Source organism: Papio anubis, chromosome 5 (assembly GCF_008728515.1).
Source record: "Papio anubis isolate 15944 chromosome 5, Panubis1.0, whole genome shotgun sequence".
Lineage (NCBI taxonomy): Eukaryota > Metazoa > Chordata > Mammalia > Primates > Cercopithecidae > Papio > Papio anubis.
The window spans coordinates 23,083,765-23,094,702 of record NC_044980.1 but is presented as its reverse complement, the minus strand read 5'-3'; the positions used below and the strand labels follow the sequence as shown (position 1 = coordinate 23,094,702).

Sequence of the window (10,938 nt, the reverse complement as noted above, 5' to 3'; positions counted from 1 at the left end):
ATTGCCTCTTTCCTTGATACTATGTTAAAATCAGGTAGTATGATCCCTCACCTGATTTTTTTGTTCTCCTCAAGGTGCTTTCTTGGGTGGAGAGTTGTTTAATTTGGTGTTCTGTTGGGGGACAATCTCTGGTGGGTTCTATTCAGTCATCTTGGTCTGACTCCCTACTCTTTACTTTTCTAGGAGCAACTGTAACATTTCAATTTCTTTCTTTTCTTTTCTTTTTTTTTTTTCCCAGACCAGGAATGAAAGTTTATTAAAAAGCTTTAAAGCAGTAAGGAAAAGAAAGGAAGGAAAGTACACTTTGAAGAGGGCCAAGTGGGTGACTTGAGAGACCAAATGCACCCCAATTTCCTTGACTGTTTAAATTAATTTAAATCCATTTAATGTATTCATTAAATCCATTTTAATGTATTTGAATCAAAATTTTTAAAATAGTTAGAATCCCTAATTTGCAGCACATATGTGTCTTGGTGGACTAGTAACCTGGAAGTTTGTCTGGATTTATATTAAAAGGGGCTTCAGCCACCAAAGGACAGGACTGCTGCCTGGAACTTAACAAGGTCAAAGATTCCACTAGTGACTGCATGTTTTGGTCTGTGTGTCATTCTCCCTGACTGCTAGAACACGAACTCACTTACTAACTCCAGGAAGAGTCCATGAGATGGAGGAAGTTACCTTGACTTGTTCTTATTTTATTATTATTATTATTATACTTTAAGTTCTAGGGTACATGTGCATAACGTGCAGGTTTGTTACATATGTATACATGTGCCTTGTTGGCGTGCTGCACCCATCAACTCGTCAGCACCCATCAACTAGTCATTTACATCAGGTATAACTCCCAGTGCAACCCCTCCCCCCTCCCCCCTCCCCCCTCCCCATGATAGGCCCCGGTGTGTGATGTTCTTGACTGAAGTCAGCATGTAGTGACAAAGCCCTGAGCACCACATCAAATATCACATGCTTTCTAATTTCTGGGCCCATGGGGCACAGTGTTAGACAATACTCTGATGGAGCCACAGATTAAGGACTTCCTACCAGGTTGTTGGTGCTGGAAAATAACATACCTTATTGGTCCTGTTGTCCCAGAACCTGCCCAGCTCTTCTGAAATAGCTTGGATTTGTAATCTCGGTAACAGACTTTCAAATTAGTAAAAATAAAGAATATTTCTTATTTTACATTTTTTGAAGGAACAAAATAGGATGTTTTTAAAAAAAGGTATACCTCTTGTCAAAAATGATTATGGTGTGTTCAAGTAGAAGCTTATTTAATATCACTGTAGTAATCTATAAAGTAGAAATTGTTATTAGGTCCATTTTACAAAGGAGGAAACTGAAGCAAAGGAAATTTAAGGAACTTGACCAAGACAATAGAATGAGGAAACTACCTTGGGCACTCTGGTATCAGGGACTATGCTCACAGAGTCTAAACTGTACTGCCTCTTTATTTTAACCAACAAACAATGGATAGGAATTTGTTTAAGAAGAGCTGAAGAAATATGGATGCTCAATAGACAGAGGAGAAGAAGCATATACTAGACATTTCTAGCTATTAACATAGACCAAGTTCACCCCAAGGCTTAAAAGCATTGTACATGGTAGAAATTTTATAATTTATCTATTTTATCTTAGTAATATTTATCATTATCCTCTCATCTTGTTTCACTATTAATCTGTCTTTCACAAGTATTTTTAATCCAAGCATCCAACCAGGTTTCTCCTTTCCCAACTCCAACTGATGGTCCAATTAAGACACTTTTTTTTTCTAATTCTATGCATAAGCCTTTATCAACTTTTAGATTAAGTAAACTGCATATTATCAAAAAAGAGTTACACTGAACAGAGTGTTGAGTGAGACATTAGCATGGCATTTGTTCTCTCTCATGTACACCATAACAAAGATGTATAGTAGCCCTAAAGCTGACTTCACATAGGCATATGTTAATAATTTACCATCTGATCTATTTGTACTTTCTTCTTCATTCTTTATTATTACTGAGAGTTAAATGATTTCGCTCAAAAACTTTTAGAGTTGACAAGTTAAGTAAATGATATATTACATGAAACTTTCTAATAGCTCAAATGATCTGCTAAATGTGCAAACACACGGGGTTTCCTTGACTAGGTATTAATCCTACTCAATCTATCAAAATTACATATTTAACATTCTGTTCTGATATACTGTCTCTTCCCTAACAAGGAGATTAAAGATTTGCCTTATGCTTTCCATTGAATAATGTCATAGTTATAAATGAGAAGAATATTCCTGCCTTCTGGATTCTTACTTCCATAGTAAGATAATTTCAAAAAGATAAAAGTATGTTGATTATATATATAAAAAATCTTTCTTTAGAAATGTAAATAGATCTCATCAGTGAATATAGTAATTCCTTGTTTTTTAATCTCAAACTTTTAAGAAATCATTCTTCACTAGCAAATTTTTAAATAACAGTATCAGGGATTTTTAAAATTTAAATTTAAATGTTACAGATAGGCCAGGTGTAGTGGCTTGTACCTGTAATTCAAGCACTTTGGGAGGCCCACACTAGAGGATTGCTTGAGGCCAGGAGTTCAAGGTTGCAGTGAGCTGTGATTGTACCACTGCACTCCAGCCCAAATAATAGAGTGAGTCTCTGTCTCAGAAAATAAAATAAAATAAAACTTTAAAAAGATAGAGATATAATGTAAAGATATTGTAATTATGAGCTGTTGTGAAATGTTTTATCCCATCGTCTAAAATATGTATAACTTGTATATCAATTTCCAAATACACTTTCAAAAGCATTTTAAATATCATAATATTATTCAGCAAATGAGTATTCTCATCTTCATTAATTAACATAAAATACCAATCACTGTGAACAGAGACCAAATTTATCATTCTAATGGGAAATCAACAATCTATAAAATACACAGTGAGCAAACACATTATAGGAAGTGAATTTTAAGGAGAGTTTATAAAATTAAGATATTCACAGAATGCAGAACACACAAATTGTCTGTTTTCTTTCTATTATTATTTTCAGCTACAAATGGGTAGATAGATGTGACATATCTTCAAATACATAGAGATTTAGTTTACAAGCTAATAAATAAATAAATAAATAAATAAATAAATAAATAAATAAATAAAGGGGGAGCCCTCTTGTGGCCATAGTCATAAATTGAATGTGAGACCAGTTTCTCTCGTATGTGTGTGTGCGCGTGCGTGCGCGTGTGAGTTTTCTCCAGCCACTTTCAGCTGGACGGATGATAGCAAAGGAATAGCAAGTTTGTTGAATTTAATCAGGATTAAAGCTTTTCCAAGTAAGAACAATAGAAAAGCAAGTAAGCAGCACAGGAGTTGACAGAATATTATAATAAAAGAAGAGTCTTACGGTTTTCATGAAAATCAAACTTTGAAAGAATATAAATAATCACATAAGTGGTAGGAAGTCAAAAAATAGAAAAATATTTTGACGCCCGATGATTAGAACTCCTGTTCATAGCAAAGAATTACTGGAGTTTGGGTATTATAGGAAGAGATCTATAAGAAGAATTTGAAAGCCAGAGCGGAGGGAAGACTGATTGTACTCACCTATCAAATGTGAAGCCTTCACTGGACAACCAATATGAAATTAAAACTTATTCTCAAGTATCTTTATTCTTTCCACTGCCTTAGTTTTTTCTATAGCATTTATTATATTTTAATATAATAAATAATACTTATTTTCGTAAATATCTCTAGCCTTTCACCCCCTAAAAATAAAAACAGAGTTTTTTGTTTTATTCCCCCTTCAATGTTTTATCTCCAGTTTCCAGAAAGTTTCTAAAAATTTAATATGGTGCTATAATTACTATATCTGCCCTCATGATGACCTCATAGAAACATTGTCTATATTACATTCTAGAACTTAAGGACAAGCAACAAACAGAGAAGCTGTGATTAGAATTGCTATGTTTATTAAACTGAGGAGATAACGTAAATTGATTCCTCTCTCTAACTCTTGCTAATCAGGCGCTACTTCTCTGGAATTATGGCAAGAGTTGAGACTAAATAAAACAAAGGGACAATTGGAACTAGCCTTAACAATCTTGGAGACAGTAAAATTCCTTTGAAGGCTAAAAGACCATTTTTGTCATTGGAGATGTTTACCAATTATATTCACAAATCCTTCATCAAGACTTCTTTCTTAAGAAGCCCCCTTCAGAAGAGAAATTCTCTAAGTAAGGCCAGTGAAGTAATAAATATAATTATTTTTCTGAGCATTTATTCTTAGTTTTATTAGATTGTCTTTATTTTCATTTAGTAGGAATCAAATTATTACCTCATAAAAGAGGACAATGGTATTATCACTGTTCTAATTTTGTACTGTTTGTAGAATTATATCCGATGTTATCAGACAGTGAATATTAGTATTTACAAAGTAGGAACAAACATTTTTAAATGGGGTCAGAGGAAGGGAGAAAATACCAAGCAAGAGACACAACTCTATTGATGTTATCCTGACTTCCTTGTATTTTAAGGGAAAAATAAACAACACACACTTGGATTACTGTGATTAGTTTTTGATGCTCAAAGAGTGCAAATAAAATTCAATAATCAGATTCACATTACATTATCAAAAAAGTTAGAATCTCTCGGTATGCAGGGCTCAATCACCTTAAAACTAAGATTGTGAATGTCGTTAGTTAAAAAACTAATTTTCTTCTACTTCTTATAGGCATTAAAAACTATCACAGACACATGAATATTATGTGAGTATTTCAAAGCAAATTTGGATTAAAATTCATCAAATTCATGACATACATGGAGTTCCTTGAAGCATTATTTCATATTTCTGGATTTTCAAAGTGACTACATATTAAAGCATGTATGTATACAAGCATGTAAGTTACCTAGAGTTTTTGCATCATACCGAAGATGTATTGGCAGAGGAATTTAATAAAATATGCACAGCAATGCTTAAATAATCTTAAGCACAAGCAAATGTTATCTTCAAATTTTATCATAAGTGTTTTATATATATACACAAATAAGGTAGAAAACTATTTTAATATGTAAACTATGTCCTAGAAAAGATATCACTTGTGTATTTAAATAGTATATATTAGCAGCTCCTGTGGATTTACTGTGATTTACAGTGAGGAGCCTGTAGATGGTATATGAAAGACGTTTAGATGTGTTTTTTTTTTTTTCTCCTCCACATTTAAATGTTAAAACTTCAATAACTTTTGCATAATTTTATACTGTTCTTGCACATATTAATATTAATATTTGATTGTTAAAGAGAGTCATGTTGTTGTCATCAACTAGCTTGGATGATATACTTAAGAAAGAGAATAACATAAATGTCTGTCTTAGCTCAGGTTGCCACAGCAAAGTACTACAATATGGGTAGCTTAAACAATTGAAATTTATTTTCTCATAGTTTTGGAAGCTGGAAATCCGATCTTGCAGTGCCATTTCTGTGAGGGCTGTCTTTCCAGCTTGTATATGTCCATCTTCTTGTTACATCCTTATATAGCCTTTTCACAATCTTCACATGGAGATAACAAGCCAGCTCTCTGATGTCTCTTCTTTAAAGGACACTAATTCCATTGGATCTGGATTTATGCCCCTCGCCCCCATTTCCTCTTATAACCTCACTTAATCTTAATTATTTCCTTAGAGGCCTCGTCTCCAAAATTACCACACTGAGGGCCAAGACTTCAACATATGGTGGAGAGCAAGAGGTGAGGACACAAACATTCAATCTTTATTAATGACAGAGCATATAATTTTGATTATGATTATGATACTAGTTACATAGGAGTCATGTTGTAAAAGCTCAGATTATCTGTGGAACTTGCACAAAATGGATATTGTATAGGTTTCCTTGGCAATTTCATTGAAGTTGTAGGTATGATGATGAACTGCCATTTAAATACTTCTATGGTCACTGAAAATATATATTATATATTACATATAGTATGATTGACAGCATTTTCTATTTGGATAATTACTACAGCCACATAAATATCTATTTGTTATGTTTAAGTAATATCAGTATATAATCATCTTTCAGCATTAAAAATAATCAAAATTATATTTATCTTTTAATTCCAAAATTTAAACTTTTTCTGTTTATGCACCAATTTAAAATGATATTCAAACTTTCAGATTACTAAATATAGTACATATTTCTACTACAGAAATGTGTATGCCCTTATGTTTAGACATACCTTGTTTTATTATTAGATAGTACTAGTAAGGTCAATATCAGTTCTTTGGATTTAGGGCCAGTTACCTTTATGTCAGCAAGGTTTCCAAACTTCTAAGTCCCTATCTGTCCTCCGGACGTCTGTCCGGAGAAAGTTCATGTCTGTCTCTCTGTCTCCTTTTTTTTTTTTCACTTCATGAGTTATAATACTCTTCTCCAGGTATTTGATCATCATCTATGAAATTTCTAATAGATGTTTTTGGTGATACTGTTTGCTAAAACTGTGCTAACAAATGTGTTAGATAGTTAAGATATAGATACTCTACGGGCATGGCAGAGAAATTATTTTTAAAGAAATTGCTGGTTAGGGAAGATTGACTCTGTTTTAATGGCAACAGAGAGCTCAAGAAGTAGGTGAGGGTCGTCACCTGGATCAGTAAGAAAGAGGTCAGTTACTCATTTTTTTCAAAAACCCCTGTGTCTTTCATTGAACTGTGGGAGGAAACTGACATTAAAAAGAAATAAATAAATACAACAAGAACTAAGAGGGAACTGTGGATCTAGCAAAGAAAAAAAAAAAATCCCTTCTGTTTTTGGTGGGAGATGTTGGATAGATGGGATAGTTATCATCGCTTATAGGAGACAAAGGAAGTAAGGCAGATTTTGTCACCTGAAAGAAGACAAATTGAAAAACTAAAAATTGGCTGAGTGTGGTGACTCATGCCTGTAATCACAGAGCTTTGGGAGGCAGAGGTGGACGGATCACTTGAGGCTAGGAGTTCAAGACCAGCCTGGGCAACATGGTGAAATACCACCTCTACTAAAATAAGCTGCCTTTTTTTCTCTTGTAAAATTATATTATTCATAGTAAAATTACTGAATTACTGCCAATACATTCTCGGCTTAGTTTGCAGAGAGGTTTGGTTTTACAACTAATTATGGACAATGAGTCTTGTGGGAATGATATGCTTGGATTATAGGCCACCACCTTAAAAAGAAGATTGCCCTTCACATCTTCAATTCTACAGGCTGGAAGGCAGAGATATTGAGTCACCTGGCGATGCACACTAGGGTTACAACCTAGGGAGTGCTTCACAAGCTAGAAATATTGAAAGAACCTAGATGTCTTTGTGGAGCAGAAGTTTCTACTCACTTTGGACTACAAAATATCCTCTGTGCCATTACATAAAAATAAAGAAATGGCTGTCCTGTATTGGTACTCTTTGTTACAGAAGCTTAACTTATACTCCATGAATATGTAAAATTGATCATTGGAAGTGTGTGCTATTATAACAAAAAGTCTACACATTGTTGGCCTAGCAGTTGGCATACAGGCAGTATACATAGTGCAAGATAGAAAGTTGGTCATATTCATCTTGGCAATTACAGGTGGTAAGACTGTCACCTGTGATAACTTAGAACACAGAACATGTGCTTATTGAACTTGTAGTTCTGTAAAAGTGATTAGAAAACTACAATTACTGATACTCCTTGATGCTTCTAGCCGAGTGATACAAGAAAGTGATTGATTCTAGCAAAAATCTGAATTTGCTAGTAGAAATGGAAGGGAATTCTACATCTCTCTGAGAAAATTTCTGTGCGTATGGCCTGCAATTTAAATTGACTGAACTTTTGGTAATGTTGGTCCTCAAAGTTGGAAAAACCAAGGGCTTCTGAAGCCCAAGCAGCAGGAGATAGGGTTGTCATTGAATGTCTTTTGCAAAAGCCTACAGTTAAGTGAAGGACAGTGAGAGCCAGCTCAGTTCCAAAGAAGGAATGAATGGTGCTGCTCTCCCCAACTCACTCCATGTCTGCTATTTCAGCTGACCTGTCTTAGGAACTGTGACCAGATGTGATTGGCTACTGTCGAAATAATGACAAGCAAATAGACCAAAATCCTCTGAAATCCTCTGAAGGTGTCTGTATCCCCAAAGATACATAAACTTTAGTCTATAAACTTCATGGCCCACTTTAGATGGGGCCAGACAGGATAGTGCAGTAGAAAGGTTTTTCTTCATTGGAAATCCAGGGGTCATGGAAGATAACACATAAGATAATTTAAAAGGGTAGAATTAAGAGTTGCCCAATGAGCTAATGATGAAAATTTCTCCATAAAGAGAAAGGAGTTTCAATAATTTCTGCAAAGTAATTGACAACTAATATGAAATACTGACTGCACTATGCTTTCCATTCTTCACATTTTTTTCTTTTTGCAATTATCCTTTCTACTTCACCAATTTATATTGGGTGGAGCGAACAATTTATCTTTTAGCGTAACAATCACCAGGAAATAAAAAGACATATCATCTTGATTTGCTAAAAAGTATAGGGCCTACCCCCAAGCGTTTGGATGATGAGATGAATTCAGTAAGTAGTAGGTTATTTAGAAAGTTATTGACAATGACATACATAGAAATGTCAGTATACCATGGTAAACATTTTTAACTGGTTTCTAATTTTTTGCCTGCTTTTGTTTTGTTTCCTTTTGTTTTTAGAAATTGTATTAGTGCATTTTCACACCACTGATAAAGACTTACCTGAGACTGTTAAATGTACAAAATAAGGAGGTTTAATTGGACTTACAGTTCTACGTGGCTGGGGAAGCCTCACAATTATGGCAGAAGGCAAAAAGGAGCAAGTCCCAACTTACATGGATAGCAGAAGGAAAAGCGAGAATGAAGAAGACTCAAAAACAGAAATCCCTAATAAAACCATAAGATCTCATAAGACTTATTCACTACCATGAGAACAGTATGGGGGAAACCACCCCAATGATCCTATTATCTCTCACCAGGTTCCTCCCACAGAACGTGGGAATTAAAAGAGTACAATTCAAGATGAGATTTAGATGGGGACATAGAGCCAAATCATATCATTCCACCCCTGGACCCTGTCAAATCTCATGTAAATCACATTCCAAAACCAATCATGCCTTCCCAATAGTCCCCCAAAGTCTTACCTCATTTCGGCATTAACTCAAAAGCCCATAGTCCAAAGTCCCATCTGAGACAAGGCAAGTCCCTTCTGCCTATGAGCCTGTAAAATCAAAAGCAAGATAGTCATTTCCTAGATATAATGGGAGTACAAACACTGGGTAAATACAACCGTTCCACATGGGAAGCATTGACCAAAACAAAGGGACTGGACGGGGGTGCTATGCAAGGCTGAAATCCAGTGGGGCAGTCAAATTTTAAAGCTCCAAAATGACTTTGACTCCATGTCTCACATTCAGGTCACATTGATTCAAGAAGTAGATTCCCATAGTCTTGGGCAGTTTCATCCTGTGGCTTTTCAAGGTATAGCCCTCGTCCTGGCTGCTTTCATGTGCTGGCATTGAGTATCTGCAGCTTTTCCAGGTGCATGGTGCAAACTTTCAGTGGATCTATCATTCTGGGATCTGGAGGATGGTGGCCCTCTTCTCACAGCTCAACTAGGTGGTGCCCCAGTAGGGACTCTGCACAGGGGCTCCGACCTGACGTTTCCTTTCTGCACTGCCCTACAGAGGTTCTCCATGAGGGCCCCACCCCGTGTGAACATCTGCCTGGGCATCCAGACATTTCTATACATCTGAAATCTAGGCAGAGGTTCACAAGCTTCAATTCTCAACTTCTTTGCACTTGAAGGCTCAACACCACATGGAAGTTGCCAAGGCTTGATGCTTGCATGCTCTGAAGCTGCAACCTGAGTTTTACATTGGCCCCTTTCAGCCATAGCTGGAGTGGTTGGGATGCAGGGCACCAAGTCCCTAAGGTGCACACAGCATTGGGACCCAGGCCTCATCCCATGCAACCGTTTTTTTCCTTCTAGGCTTCTGAGTCTGTGATGGGATGGGCTGCCAGGAAGACCTATGAAATGCCCTGAAGACATTTTTCCAACTGTCTTGGGAATTAACATTCGGCTCCTTGTTATTTATGCAAGTTTCTGAAGCCAGCTTTAATTTCTCCTCAAAAATATATATATATATATTTTCTTTTCTACTGCATTGTCAGGCTGCAAATTTTCTGATTTTATCCTCAGTTTCCCTTTTAAAATGGAATGTTTTTAACAGCACCCAAGTCACCTCTTGAATGGCTTTGCTGCTTAGAAATATCTTCCACCAGATACCCTAAATCACCTCTCAAGTTCAAAGTTCCACAAATCTCTATGGCAGGGGCAAAATACCACCAGTCTCTTTGCTTAAACATAGTAAGAGTCACCTTTGCTCCAGTTCCCAACAAGTTCCTCATCTTCATCTAAGACCACCTCAGTCTGTACTTCATTGTCCGTAGCACTATCAGCATTTTCGTCAAAGCCATTCAACAAATATCTAGGAGGTTCCAAACTTTCCCAGCATTTTCCTGTCTTCTTCCGAGCCCTCTAAACTGTTCCAAACTCTGCTTGTTACCTTGTTTCAAAGTTGCTTCCACATTTTCGGGTATCTTTTCAGCAACACCCCACTCTACTGATACCAATTTACTGTTTTCACGCTGCTGATAAAGACTTATTCACTACATGAGAACAGTATGAGAAAACCAACCCCATGATTCAATTACCCCCCCATCTGGTCCCTCTCACAACATGTGGGAATTATGGGAGTACAATTCAAGTTGAGATGTGGGTGGGGACACAGCCAAACCAGATCTGAAATAGAATCATCAATTTTCAAATAAGTACATGGCAACATAGCACTAATACACTCCCAGCTTCCCTTGGATCTAATGGCAGTAGTCACCTAACTTATTCTGAGCTCTGGATGCAGAAAGGAGATAAGCAA

The 10,938-nt window shown here is 36.1% G+C and overlaps 1 long non-coding RNA gene across 2 annotated transcripts; it reads left to right on the top strand.

The window, feature by feature from the left end:
- Window positions 1-3,695: 3,695 nt before the first annotated feature.
- Window positions 3,696-8,912, top strand: LOC108586459. 2 transcript variants are annotated; one of them, XR_001903824.2, is made up of 4 exons: window positions 3,696-4,209; window positions 4,707-4,872; window positions 5,655-5,718; window positions 8,681-8,912. It is a non-coding gene; the product is annotated as an uncharacterized LOC108586459 (long non-coding RNA). The 2 variants fall into 2 exon arrangements; XR_004183673.1 differs by having other exon boundaries at window positions 3,701-4,209; window positions 4,707-4,856.
- The last annotated feature ends 2,026 nt before the right edge of the window (window positions 8,913-10,938 follow it).